This window comes from Pongo pygmaeus, chromosome 18 (genome assembly GCF_028885625.2).
Source record: "Pongo pygmaeus isolate AG05252 chromosome 18, NHGRI_mPonPyg2-v2.0_pri, whole genome shotgun sequence".
NCBI lineage: Eukaryota > Metazoa > Chordata > Mammalia > Primates > Hominidae > Pongo > Pongo pygmaeus.
Window position 1 is genome coordinate 3,392,549 of NC_072391.2, and position 12,813 is coordinate 3,405,361.

Consider the following 12,813-nt stretch of genomic DNA (forward strand, 5'->3'; position numbering starts at 1 on the left):
CCCAGCTGCCTTTTACGCCTCACGCCAGCCTCCAGACACACCCATTGCACCATGTACTGCTACTTGGCAAACTTTGTCACGGAAATCCAATGTTTCCAGTTTCTGGGTCCCGAAACTCTTCCCATGCAAGCTCTAGGACAATCTCTTTTTCTCCGGTCTCCACTTCAAGGCTCAGTTGTTTTCCACCTTTGGCCCTTAGGGCCAGCCCGAGGCTATACTTGCCAGCCTGAGAGGCTGCGGCAAGCAGCGTTTATGCTCTATAGTCCCAGGTAAGGAAGACGAAGCCGTTTCTGTCATAGATCTTCATTTCTTTTCTTAAATGTCTTTTAAAAATATGCCTATGTATTTTTTTAAAGGATTTGAAATCTGTGTAGCCCAGTAATAAGCCCTTAGTTTGTAACTTAGATTTTATTTTCTTTGGATTGTCATTTGCCGTTTTAAAACCTTGGATAAAATCTGTGTATTTCCTTTATGATTTCTGACATCACTATCCTGCCTGGAAATCCTTTTACCTTAGTAACAGGCAAATGCACCTGTATTTCATATCAGCACGACATTTAAACCACCAGCTCATAACCTCAGCGGGTAACCTTGTTGGTTTACCTAGCAGGAGTAAAGCCTGCCTCGCAAATCTGAGGGTGGCCGCGAACCCACAAGTCAAGATTCGCAGGTGCGCGCGCTAAGGACTGAGCTATTGGGGCGATGGAGTCTCGCTCTGCGTCAGGGGCGGAAGGACGTGTCCCCCATCAGAAAAAGAAAAAAAGCCGAAGAAGCGGCGGCTCGTTGGTCTAGGGGTATGATTCTCGCTTTGGGTGCGAGAGGTCCCGGGTTCAAATCCCGGACGAGCCCCTTTTCCTTTTCTTTTCTCCCTTTTCGTATTTTCAACAAGGACAGGAGACTAGGAAGGCGGAGCTAGGCTTCTGTTGTCAGGGCCTCGTGGAGACCTCCCGGGGTCCCGGGACGCAGATGGACGGGCCTGAATCGCTTGCCTTGCTGAAATGGGATCCAGCGCTGCCAACTGCGGCAACTGCGGTTAAAGGAGATGACCCCGTGCAGCAGGAGGAGGTTATTTAGAATAAGGAAGAATGCGCCGGGCTCATTGGTCGCTCCAGGGGCATAAATTTTTTTCTAGGATTCCAGAGTATGGCGGTTCCAGTCCCAGGTGAGCTCTACTCCGCTTAAAATTCCAGTTTATTCTGAGAAGGGGAGAATACCGGAAGCGGGGGAGAAGGGAGGGGAGTGAGTGAGAGGAGGGAGGCGGGGAAGACCGGGCATCCGCGGGCAGCACTTCGGTCGTCCCTGGCGGGGTGGGGGTCTCGGCCCCTGTCTCCACGCCCAGACCCCGGGGCCTTCCCACTGAGAGCGAGGAAATTAGCGGCTTGGATCTGGAGGGGACAGGGAGCCCCTTTCAGCCCAGATCTGCTAGATTCTCGGGAGTCAGGTGAAATCTGGATACAGGGAAGGGCAGAGTGACAGTAAAGGGTGCCCCGGAACCGACGCCCGACGGACGCCTGCTGCCCCACGGGCTTCATTCTTCCTCCTCCTCACGTCCTGGGGACTGGAGGTCCCGCCAGCTCCCCCCAGTGAAAGGCAAGGGGGCGCATCACAGAATCGCCCCTGGTGCGCAGCGTGGTTGGTGGCCTAAGCCGTCTTCTCCGAGGGCTCAGCCATCCTGGGCACTTGAGGCCAGGCAAGCGCTGCGGGGCTGGTTCAGTCGGTGGAGCAAAGAGACTCTCAGCGTCAGCCTTTAGGGTTCGAGGTCCACGTGGGAAGCTCGCTTTCTGGGTTTTGGCTTCCCTGGGGAGAAGGGAGGACCGGAGCCGGAGAAGTGTGAGGTGCGGCGAGGTAGGGTGCCTGGTGGCTGGTGTCTCGTGCACTCGGTCAGGCCTTTATTGAACACCCATTGGTGCCACGCTGAGGGACTGCAGCGTTTCCAAGGCGGGCGTCCAGTGGGAGCCCCTCACTGCGCGCCTCGGAGACGCCGAATCCCCAGCCCAAGGCCTAGTGGCGGTGGCGGGCGAGGACCCAGGGCCCTTCTGGATTGTGGGAGCGCCAGGGCTGCTCCCCATTTTGTGCGTCGCGGAGGAGGGGCCGGGGCTCTGGGCTCCCGCCACACCCATCCGCACTTGAAATTGCCCCTTCCAGGCGGGTCTGAAATAAGAGTCTACTCACTGGGTCCTGCTGGGTCCGCCCCCGCCGCCCCCAGGATGCTAGGACGCCCACAAAGACAACCTTAATGTGTGCTTTGTGTGGCTCGTTGGTCTAGGGGTATGATTCTCGCTTAGGGTGCGAGAGGTCCCGGGTTCAAATCCCGGACGAGCCCGGCTTTTGGTGCAGGGTAAAAATCGTTTCCTGCTCTTTTTTAGATTCGGCTCGACCTACAGACCTCAGCGCAGGACGTGGACGCCCTGCAAAGGTAATTTGTACAAAGGTCTCAAGCTATGTTGACGCTGCCTACTATCCCACTACCTCTTCTTAAAATTCATCTAGAGTCTTGTCACCAGTGTTGCCAGAGCCCTTTTGACAAGCTATTTTTTGTCGTTTGTTTGGTTTTTGGTGGTTTTTGTTTTGTTTTGTTTTGTTTTTTGTTACTTCTGTCAGTGCAAACTTGAGGCACCGAAGAAGAGACAAGTCCCTATATACAATAAGAGCCGAATCTTCACAGTCAGACGCCTTAAAAGGTCCAGCCTGGGACTCCCACCCACTATCCCTGGCTCTAGCAGTCGCAGTCTTAACGAGAGAGTGAGCCAGGCACTTGAGCAGAGGAGATAGGCTATGGGTGTTTGTATCTGGGGTCCAGAGGCCTCTCCCTCCCCACATCCCGTCACTCCTCACCTGCGTGTAGCCTCTTGGGGCTCCTCTGCTCCCCCGTCCTAGTTTTGGAAGGAGTACGGACTGAACCCTGGAGCCCGGGTACCCCGTCCTGAGTGCCAGCGCCCACCAGGACTGGGGCCTCCTCTGATCTACTCTGAGGACAGATTCTATTGGCAGGGACTTCATTTTTGTTTGGGACGCTGGGTTTGAGAACGTGCTATGAACCAAGAATCAAAGAAATTTACAAGGAAAATGGATCCAGCACAAGGAGGCAGGGAGCAGTGGCTCCCGCCTGTAATCCCAGCACTTTGGGAGGCTGAGGCGGGTTAATCACCTGATGTCAGGAGTTTGAGACCATCCTGGCCAACATGGTAAAACCCTGTCTCTACTAAAAATACAAAAATTAGTCGGGCATGGTGGCGGGAGCCTGTAATCCCAGGTACTAGGAAGGATGAGGCAGGAGAATAGCTTGAACCCCGGAGATGGAGGTTGCAGTGAGCTGAAATGGCGCCAGTGCACTCCAGCCTGGGTGACAAGGTAAGACTCAATCTAAAAAAAAAAAAAAAAAAAAAAAGCAAGCAAAACAAGGTATCATGAACAACAAGTCATCAACAGTAGGCAATAGAAACAAAATTGCAAACATTTTGGATGCAGAGTATTAGGAAGATTGTAATACAATTATCGTTAGGAAAGGCAATCAAGAAAATATCTTTGACAACAGGACCTATGTAAAATGCTCTCCTTTCAACGTTCCAGATTGAAAAAAGCACCAAATAGTTCTAGATATAAAAGCACACAGTAATGGAAACGGAACAGCAAGATGCACGTCACAGTAGGTTACAGTGCGGAGCGACACCTGCCAGGGCTTCTGCGAGCTCCCAGTGAGCTTCAGGCATTCTGTCTGCAGCTCCAAAGATGGGTTAATTTGCCCGATACACAGCAGAACTCTCCTGTTCCTGTAATTCGAGTGGCCTCAAAAAAGAGGTTGTCATTGACTCTTTCAGGTGCGTGCAGTGTGGGTATGTTTTTTCTCTTTCTGAAAGGAGGACATTTCAGCGGACGGCAGAGAATACAGATCTATGCCGGCGCCGTGCGGAAGGAGCCTCTGGCGGGTCATCACGATTTATGGGAGATCGCAGAGTGGTGAGCGAAGTCTTGCACCAGCGGGGATGTCCGGGCGGAATTGAACCTGTTGTGGGGGACCCCCAGTGTACCGTGGTTTCTGGGGCTGATTCATTACGTCACTTAGTTTCTACTATTCTCATGCCACCCCGCCAATTACTAGACATAAAATGTTCCCAGGGAAGCCCAGCTAGCTCAGTCGGTAGAGCATGAGACTCTTAATCTCAGGGTCGTGGGTTCGAGCCCCACGTTGGGCGACTTGTTTTCTTCCTTGCTACCTTGGAGTTCTGGAAACAGCCAGCATTTAATGAACACTACCAGGTGCCACATCGCGCTCTGTGATGGTCTCCCCTCAGTGATTGAATTTTGGTCTCCGCGCGCTCCCAGCAGCGAGGATCGTCAGTGAAATGACCAAAGGCAGCACCGGGACGGGCTGGTTGCCAGCCGGGGGCAGAGGGGCGGGGGCGGGTGAGAACGGAGGGCCACAGGATGGGTGTGAGGGGTGCAGGGGCCTCTCCCCACTTTGTGCGGTGCGGAGAGGGGCCGGGGCGCTGGCCCACCCGCTGAGCCTGCAATCGCAGTCTCCTCTCACTTTGCTTTCGCAGGCTTGAGCTTTATCGCTCCAAATACTTCACGACTGCCCCAAAGAAAAGTAAATCTTTTGCTACCTTGGCTCGTTGGTCTAGGGGTATGATTCTCGCTTAAGGTGCGAAAAGTCCGGGGTTCAAATCCTGAATGAGCCCCTCCCCTTGTTTTTGAGACAGAGTCTTGCTAGGTCGCCCAGGCTGGAGTGCAGTGGCGCTATCTCGACTCAATGCAAGCTCCGCTTCCTGGCTTCACGCCATTCTCCTGCCTCAGCCTCCTGAGTAGCTGGGACTACAGGTGCCCGCCACCACGCCCGACTAATTTTTTGTATTTTTAGTAGGGACGGGGTTTCACCGTGTTAGCCAGGATGGTCTTGATCTCCTGACCTCGTGATCCGCCCGCCTCGGCCTCCCAAAGTGCTGGGATGACAGGCGTGAGCCACTGCGCCCGGCCAACAGCCATGCACTTTCAAGGGCTCAAGTCCAGGGTTTACTCCAATGAGACTCAACCCCTCGGTCCTGGATTTTTCTCCTTCAATTTATAAAATATAAAGTTACTGGAGGAATTTAGAATATGCATTGTGTATTAGATCGTCTTGTTGCATGAATCTCTGAGGTTCCGGAAGCTCCCTTGGTGGGATGAGTATCTTGAGCAGCTCCAACTCTGCTGAATTTTTACCACTGGGTAAATGACAGTCACAGCGGATTCCAGGGGTCGTGTCCACGATCCCGGGGGCGTCGGCTTTGAGCCGCCTCAAGGGGAGGGTTTTGTCTGGCTCTTTGCTTCCTCCCGCGCCGAGCCTGGAAAAGCGAGGTGCAGGGTGGAATCTCCCGGGCCGCCGCCGTGTCCCGGACGTTGGCCCAGCTCTGAGTCGTGGCGCTCGGCCCTGGGGTGCAGCGCGGGGGGCTGCTAAGAGGGCGCTGACTTGGGCTTGCAGTTGAGCTTCTGGGGGTCCGGTGGGGTGTCTGACTCGCGCCGTCTGCAATCTTCCTCCCCGGTACTGTGCCCTGCGGGATTAAAAAAAAAAGTTTTTTTAAATTTTTTATCTTTTTTGAAATGGAGTCTTCCTCTGTCGCCCAGGCTGGAATGCAGTGGAGCGATCTCGGCTCACTGCAGCCTCCGCCTCCCAGGTTCAAGAGATTTTCCTGCCTCAGCCTTCCGAGTAGTTGGAGGAGCCACCACACCCGGCTAATTTTTGTATTTTTAGTAGACACGGGGTTTCGCCATATTGGCCAGGCTGGCCTCGAACTCCTGACCTCAAGTGATCCACCCGCCTTGGCCTCCCAAAGTGCTGAGATTACTGGCGCGAGCCACCGCGTCCGGCCCCTGCAGGATCTTTTGTCATGCCCTGGGCCCCAGGAGGACCTGACTTTATTAAACACACAGTAGGGCTGTCAAGGGTCTCGCATCAAGGCTCAGTGCTCCACCGACCCACCCAGCCCGAGACCCTCCGTTGCTCTCTGACTCCGAAGGAAAATCCAGTTCCTTCGGGCGCCTGGGACTCCCTTCTGGAGGATCACACGAGTCGGGCTCCGCGAAGCGCATGCGGGCTGGAGGATCGGAAACCACGCGGGAGAGGACAGCGCCGGGGGCGCGAGGACGCAGCCTGCAGAGCTCTACGGGGACTGGGAGTTTTCTCTCGTTCACTATGGCGTCCCCGGCGACCCGAATGGAGGCTGCTGCGTGGCAAGAACTCAGCTAAGACTTTTTTTTTTTTGAGACAGGATCTCACTCCCGTCGCCCAGGCTGGAGTGCAGTGGCGCCATCTTGGCTCCCTGCAGCCTCCACTTCCTAGGCTCAAGCGATCCTCCAGCCTCAGCCTCCCAAGTAGATGGGACCACAGGCGAGTGCAACCACACCTGGCTAATTTTAAAATTTTTTTGTAGAGACAGGGTCTCGCTATGTTGCTTAAGCTGGCATACTTTCTTGAATAAATGCCCAAGCCAATTCTAGGGTCATTTTCTCGCCACCCGCGATAAGTTATTCTGTCTTTTAATATTCTCAGGAGGGCATCTGGTAACTGCCCCAGTGGCCTAATGGATAAGGCACTGGCCTCCTAAGCCAGGGATTGTGGGTTCGAGTCCCATCTGGGGTAAGACAACACTGACCTTTGGTGACCAGGGGTTAAGGCAGCACACCTTTTAAAAAGGACAAAGCATGGAGACACATAGGTAGAAAAACTTTACAAGAATAAGAAGAAAGAGCATGAATTTGGAAGAAAAACAGGGCATTAAACTCAAAGACCCACAATCTTCTCTCTCTCTCTAGGATGAGAAAGTGAAGGTTTTACTTACCTCTCTCCACACCAAAGGGACAAGAAAAAGCAATGTACAGCTTTTGTATATATCAAAGTGGGAAAATGTTGGAGGCTGGTATTCTGTTTTGGTTTGTTTGTTTTGTTTGGTTTGTCTTTCTGTTTTAGAAAGCAACCCTTGTATACACACCTCTTTGACCCGCAAGTTCCATTTCACAGAAATAAAAGTACTATGTATGTACAAGGATGTTTTATTGCAGTAATTTTGTTCAAAAACGGGAAGGGGGATGACCATGAATAGGGGATGTATTGAATACAGTTTGTTTCATTAATGTTGTTCAACCTCAGAAAAGAACGTTGAATCTATCCTTGTTGACTTGGATATCCCCCACGGGAGAGACGTGTGACACACTTTACAAAACAAGCAGCGACTCCGAGGCCCCAGATGTTTGTGTATGATCAGTGTCAAAGGCTCTTGGCACTCGGGCCAGAGGAGAGGAGGGGAGAAAAAAGATTCTAGTAAAATGGAAAAATATGCAGGTCAAAAGTAAACAGGAACAGTAGAAAACAGAGGTCTATTTTGGAATTTCAGGGGGGCACTTGCGGAATTGGAAGTGAGGTGGGCAGATGATCACGTGGACTTAATCTGGTTTATGATTGTGAGTGATTTAGGTCTCGCTATGTTGTTCAGGCTGGTCTGGAACTCCTGGCCTCAAGTTATCTTCCTGCCTCGGCCTCCCAAAATGCTGGGATTACAGGCGTGAGCCACCGCCCTTCTGTGACTTCTGATAGTGACTCCTGGGCGCAAAAGACCTCCTGGGTGGAGTCTTGGCATCGGTCCAGGATTTGGGGTCCAGCAAGTGCTGTCCAGATTGGCGTGTCACTCAGTGAGCACTCTGGTGGCGGAAGGCCCCGTGTACCCCGAAGACGATGCCAGCCGTGCTCCGGGAAGCGCATCCTGGCTCAGGAGGGTGCTTCTTGCTCGGAGCCCGGGTCCTGGACCCAATCTCAGATCCTGCACCTCCGGCCCTCTCCCTCCCTCCTTCCCTTCCTGCCGCTACGGAAACAGGAGAGAATCCTCCCGAAAAAGACTGCTAACTCATTGTGCTAATTGCATTTACAATTAAAAAAAAGAAAGAAAGAAAGAAAAGAAAACAGAAAAAAAGGCAAAAAACAAAACAAAAAACAAACAAACAAAAAACAGCTACCGCGACTCGTGTGCGGGTTAAACGACCCGCGGGCTTCAAATGGGGGGGCGTCCATCCCAGTGAGAAAGGAAACAGGGCCGGGCGCGGTGGCTCAGAGAGGCCAGGCCGGCAGATCACCTGAGGTCAGGAGTTCGAGACCAGCCTGGCTAACATGGTGAAACCCTGTCTCTACTAAAAATACAAAAAAATTAACTGGGCGTGGTGGGGGGTGGCCTGTAATCCCAGCTACTCGGGAGGCTGAGGCAAGAGAATCGCTGGAGCCCGGGAGTTGGAGGTTACAGTGAGCAGAGATCACACCACTGTATTCCAAGCCCGGGCAACAGAGTGGGACTCAAAAAAAAAAAAAAAAAAAAAAAAAAAGTGAAGACCAGCAACTGCCTCTGATACGGAATCCACCCTCTTTCTATTTCAGTTTTGAAAGTCCGTTTTGTTAACTGCTATATCCCCGGTGCCTGACACACAGAGGCGCTCAATAAATATTTGAGAGCATGAATTACTTTACTGGGCAATGTGGCCCCCGGTACGTCTGGGCACCCCTTGGGACCGAGAACATAGGGTGGGATGTACCCTCCCACCTGGGTGCGCAGCCCCACCACGTTGGTTTGGTCACTGAGCCCCTGCCTGGGGCTTCCAGGACCCCAGAGTCTCTGTGCCACCTGCCAGCAGGATGCGTGGGTCACATCTCTCCTGGCTGACTTTCTCTTCTCCTGGGAAGGGCAGGACCCAGTGAGCAGTTGGTGGCACTCCCTGATTCATCCTCATGTTCATGTCAAGTGGTGAGCACACACTCCATTATCAGAAAACCTTGCAGTTATGCCCGGCTAGCTCAGTCGGTAGAGCATGAGACTCCTCATCTCAGGATTGTGGGTTTGAGCCCTGTGTTGAGCACATGTTTACTTTTCCTTTGCAGCCCTAGGCTGAAGAGAAGGTTGAAACATGGAGTACTCTCAAGTCTTTGCCCAGTGAAAGTTTTTGGATGAACATTAGTAACATTTAGCAAGACTTAGGAGATGCTAATCAGGGCCATTAAAAGTTTTAAAGTAAAAATATTATTATTATTATTTTGAGATGGGGTCTCTCTCTGTTGCCCAGGCTGGAGTGCAGTGGTGCAATTACAGCTCACTACATCCTTGACCTCCCAGGCTAAGCATATCCTCCCATCTCAGCCTCCTAAGTAGCTGGGACCACAGGCACTCACTACGACACCCAGCTAATTTTTTAAATTATTTTTGTAGAGATGGGATCTCACTATTGTTGCCCAGGCTGGTCTTGAACTCTTGGGCTCAAGAGATCCTCCTGTGTTGGCTTCCCAAAGTGCTGGGATTACAGATGTAAGCCACCATGACTGGCGGTGAAATTAATTTTTTTTTTTGAAATGGAGTTTCGCTCTTGTTGCCCAGGCTGGAGTCCAGTGGCATCCTGCAACCTCCGTGTCCTGGGTTCAAGCAAGTCTCCAGTCTCACCTCAGCCTCCCAAGTAGCTAGGATTACTGGTGCCCACCACCATGCCCAGCTATTTTGTTGTTGTTGTTGTTCTGTTTTGTTTTTTTGAGACAGAGTCTCACTCTGTTGACCAGGCTGGAGTGCAGTGGTGCAATCTCAGCTCACTGCAACCTCCACCTGCCGGCTTCAAGTGATTCTCCTGCCTCAGCCCCCCAAGTAGCTGCGATTACAGGAGTGCACCACTGCACCTAATTTTTGTATTTTTTTCAGTAGAGACAGAGTTTCACCATGTTGGCCAGGCTAGTCTCGAACTCCTGACCTCAGGTGATCCGCTCTCCTCAGCCTCCAAAAGTGCTGGGTTTACAGGCATGAGCCACCACGCCTGGCGTTTTCTTTTTTTTTGTATTTTTAGTAGAGACGGGGTTTTACCATGTTGGCCAGGCTGGTTTGAAATTCTTGACCTCAGGTGGTCCACCTGGCCTTGGCCTCCCAAAGTGCTGGGATTACAGGTGTGAGCCACTATGCCCAGCCCAAAACTAATCTTAATAATACATTTTATTTCAACAAATGTTTTATGTCACATGTAATCAATACATACATTATTAATGAGATAGATTATGTTGTTGTTGGTTTTTTTTCTGTCATTCTAAACCTTCAAAATCTGGCATACTTTCCTCTAAGGCACATCTCAATTTGGACAGGCCACATGTCAAGGGCTCCAGAGCCACCTGCTGCTGGGGGCCAGTTCCTCAGACAGCACAGACCTAGATCTGACTGCAAGCTTAAATGCAACTGGGGAGAGAGGGAGAAGGAGAGGGAGAGGGAGAAGGAGGAAAACAGAGGGAGACAGAGAGAGACAGAGAGAGAGATTATAAGGAATTGGCTCACGCAGATGGAGGCTAACAGGTCCCCAAGTCTTCAGGGTGAGTTGGCAAACTGGAGACCCAGCAGAGCTGATGGTGTGGTTCTAATCCAGAGGCTGGCAGGCGGGAGACTCAGGAAGAGCGGGTGTTTTCATTGGATTCTGAAGGCAAGAAATAGCCGGTGTGCCATCTGGCTGAGGCAAGCAGGCTGACATGTTTCCCCTGTTGGTGGTGGGGATCACACATGCAGAGAGAGGACACGCTTAACCCCTTAAGCAGGGAAAATGCTTGATGAACATGGGTGTTTTAGGGGAATCAACACAGTTCTGTACAGATACGAAAGCGGGGACAGGGAACAGGCAGCTCTCCTGGGGCTGGTCTATGTTGGACCTGATGGTGGCAGCTGGCAGGAGATGAAAGGAAACAAAAGTGAGACTTTGTACTTCAGGTGAAAGGGTAGTGGCGAGGCCCTGCCTGGTAGAAACTATAAGGTCTTCTGATCCTTTTTGTTTACCCTTAAGAAATCACAGCGGTGGACGCGGTGGCTCACGCCTGTAATCCCAGCACTTTGAGAGGTGAGGCAGGAGGATCACTTGAGCCCAAGCGTTCAAGATCAGCTTGAGCAATATGGCAAAACCCCGTCTCTACAAAAAATACAAAAATTAGCTGGGCTTGGAGGCTGAGATGGGAGGATCACTTGAGCCCAGGAGCTTGAGGCTGCAGTGAGCTGTGATTGCTCCAAGGCACTCCAGCTTGGGTGACAGAGCAAGATCTTGTCACAAAAAATGAAAACAAAAACAAAATCAAAACCCATTAAAGAAGGTGAGGATGGTGGCTCACGCCTACAATCCCAGCACTTTGAGAGGCCAGGGCGGGAGGATCACTTGAGCTCAGGTGTTCCAGACCAGCCTGGGCCACATGGTGAGATCCTGTCTCTACAAAAAAAAAAAAAAAAAAAAAAAAAACCTGAACACAGTGGCATGTGTCTGTAGTCCCAGCTACTCAGGAGGCTGAGACAGGAGAATCACCTGAGCCTGGAAAGTTGAGACTTCAGTGAGCTGTGTTCATACCACTGCATTCCAGCCTAGGCAACCGAGGAAGACCCTACCTGAAATAATAATAATAATTATTATGATGAAAATAAAAATATATAATAAAAGAGATTAAATAGCTGGGCACAGTGTCTCATGCCTGTAATCCCAGTATTTCAGGAGGCTGAGGTAAGAGGATTGCTTGAGCCCAGGAGTCCAAGACCAGTCGAGACCAGCCCGGGCAACATAATGAGACATCATCTTTACAAAAAATTTAAAAATTACGCAGATGTGGTGATGGTCTCGCTATGTTGCCCAGGCTGGTCTCAAACTCCTGAGCTGAAGCTATCCTCCCACCTTGGCCTCCCAAAGTGCTAGTGTTGACCATTGATATGGCACCTTGGTTCTTGTATTCTTGGTTTAAAAGAATTTAAACGAGAGACACACAGCAAAACAAATGCAGCATCGAGTAATTTCTTGCAAAAGAAAAAGGATTTTTTGAAAGTTATCGCCGGGTGCAGTGGCTCACACTTGTAATCTCTCAGCACTTTGAGAGGCCAAGGTGGGTGGATCGCCTGAGGTCAGGAGTTTGAGACCAGCCTGACCAACATGGAGAAACCCTTGTCTCTACTAAAAATACAAAATTAGCTGGGCATCGTGGCACACGCCTGTAATCCCAGCTACTCGGGAGGCTGAGGCAGGAGAATCGCTTGAACCCAGGAGGTGGAGTTTGCGGTGAACTGAGATCATGCCACTGCACTGCAGCCTGGGCAACAAGAACAAAACTCCATCTCAAAAAAAAAAAAAAAAAAAGAAAAAAGAAGAAAGTTAGGTGCAGAATAGATAGTACACCCTGAGAGAGAGGGCATTCAGGGCAGGCTGCTTGTAAGAATGAGACAGCAAAGTTGCATGAGGGAGACTCCCTTTATGGGAGCCTTAAATGGTTATTCATAAGGAGATGAGAGAGGTGTTACTAGTAAGCATGTTCTGGGTGGTCTTCTTGGTGCATGCATGCTGTAGCTGTGAATGCTTGTTTATAGGTTGCATGTCTTTTTAGCATCTTAAATCTCCACCCAGGGATGTGTTTTTTACTATTAAAATGAGGAAAAAGGCTGGGCATGGTGGCGCATGCCTGTAATCCCACTTTTGGAGGCCGAGAGGGGCGGATCACTTGAGCTCAGGAATTCGAGACCAGCCTGGCCAATATGGTGAAACTCTGTCTCTACTAAAAATACAAAAATTAGCCGGGCATGGCAGTGCATGCCTGTAATCCCAGCTACTCGGGAGGCTGAGGCAGGAGAATGGTGTGGACCCGGGAGGCAGAAGTTGCAGTGAGCCGAGACTGCACCACTGCACTCTAGCCTGGGCGACAGAGCAAGACTTCATCTCAAAACAAACAAACAAAAAACAAACAAACAAACAAAGAACCAGGAAAAGGTCAATTTGAAGACAGGAAAGATCAGAATGCACATGCTCTGCAGAAGGGAAAGTACC

General features: G+C 51.0%; 4 non-coding genes across 4 annotated transcripts; all 4 read left to right on the forward strand.

Moving 5' to 3' along the window:
* Positions 1-777: 777 nt before the first annotated feature.
* On the forward strand, positions 778-849 carry TRNAP-UGG (transfer RNA proline (anticodon UGG)). Its single transcript has one exon. It is a non-coding gene; the product is annotated as a tRNA-Pro (tRNA).
* A 1,402-nt stretch (positions 850-2,251) lies between these two features.
* TRNAP-AGG (transfer RNA proline (anticodon AGG)) lies at positions 2,252-2,323 on the forward strand. Its single transcript has one exon. It is a non-coding gene; the product is annotated as a tRNA-Pro (tRNA).
* Positions 2,324-4,120: 1,797 nt separating this feature from the next.
* On the forward strand, positions 4,121-4,193 carry TRNAK-CUU (transfer RNA lysine (anticodon CUU)). The gene has a single exon. It is a non-coding gene; the product is annotated as a tRNA-Lys (tRNA).
* Positions 4,194-6,543: 2,350 nt separating this feature from the next.
* TRNAR-CCU (transfer RNA arginine (anticodon CCU)) lies at positions 6,544-6,616 on the forward strand. The gene has a single exon. It is a non-coding gene; the product is annotated as a tRNA-Arg (tRNA).
* The last annotated feature ends 6,197 nt before the right edge of the window (positions 6,617-12,813 follow it).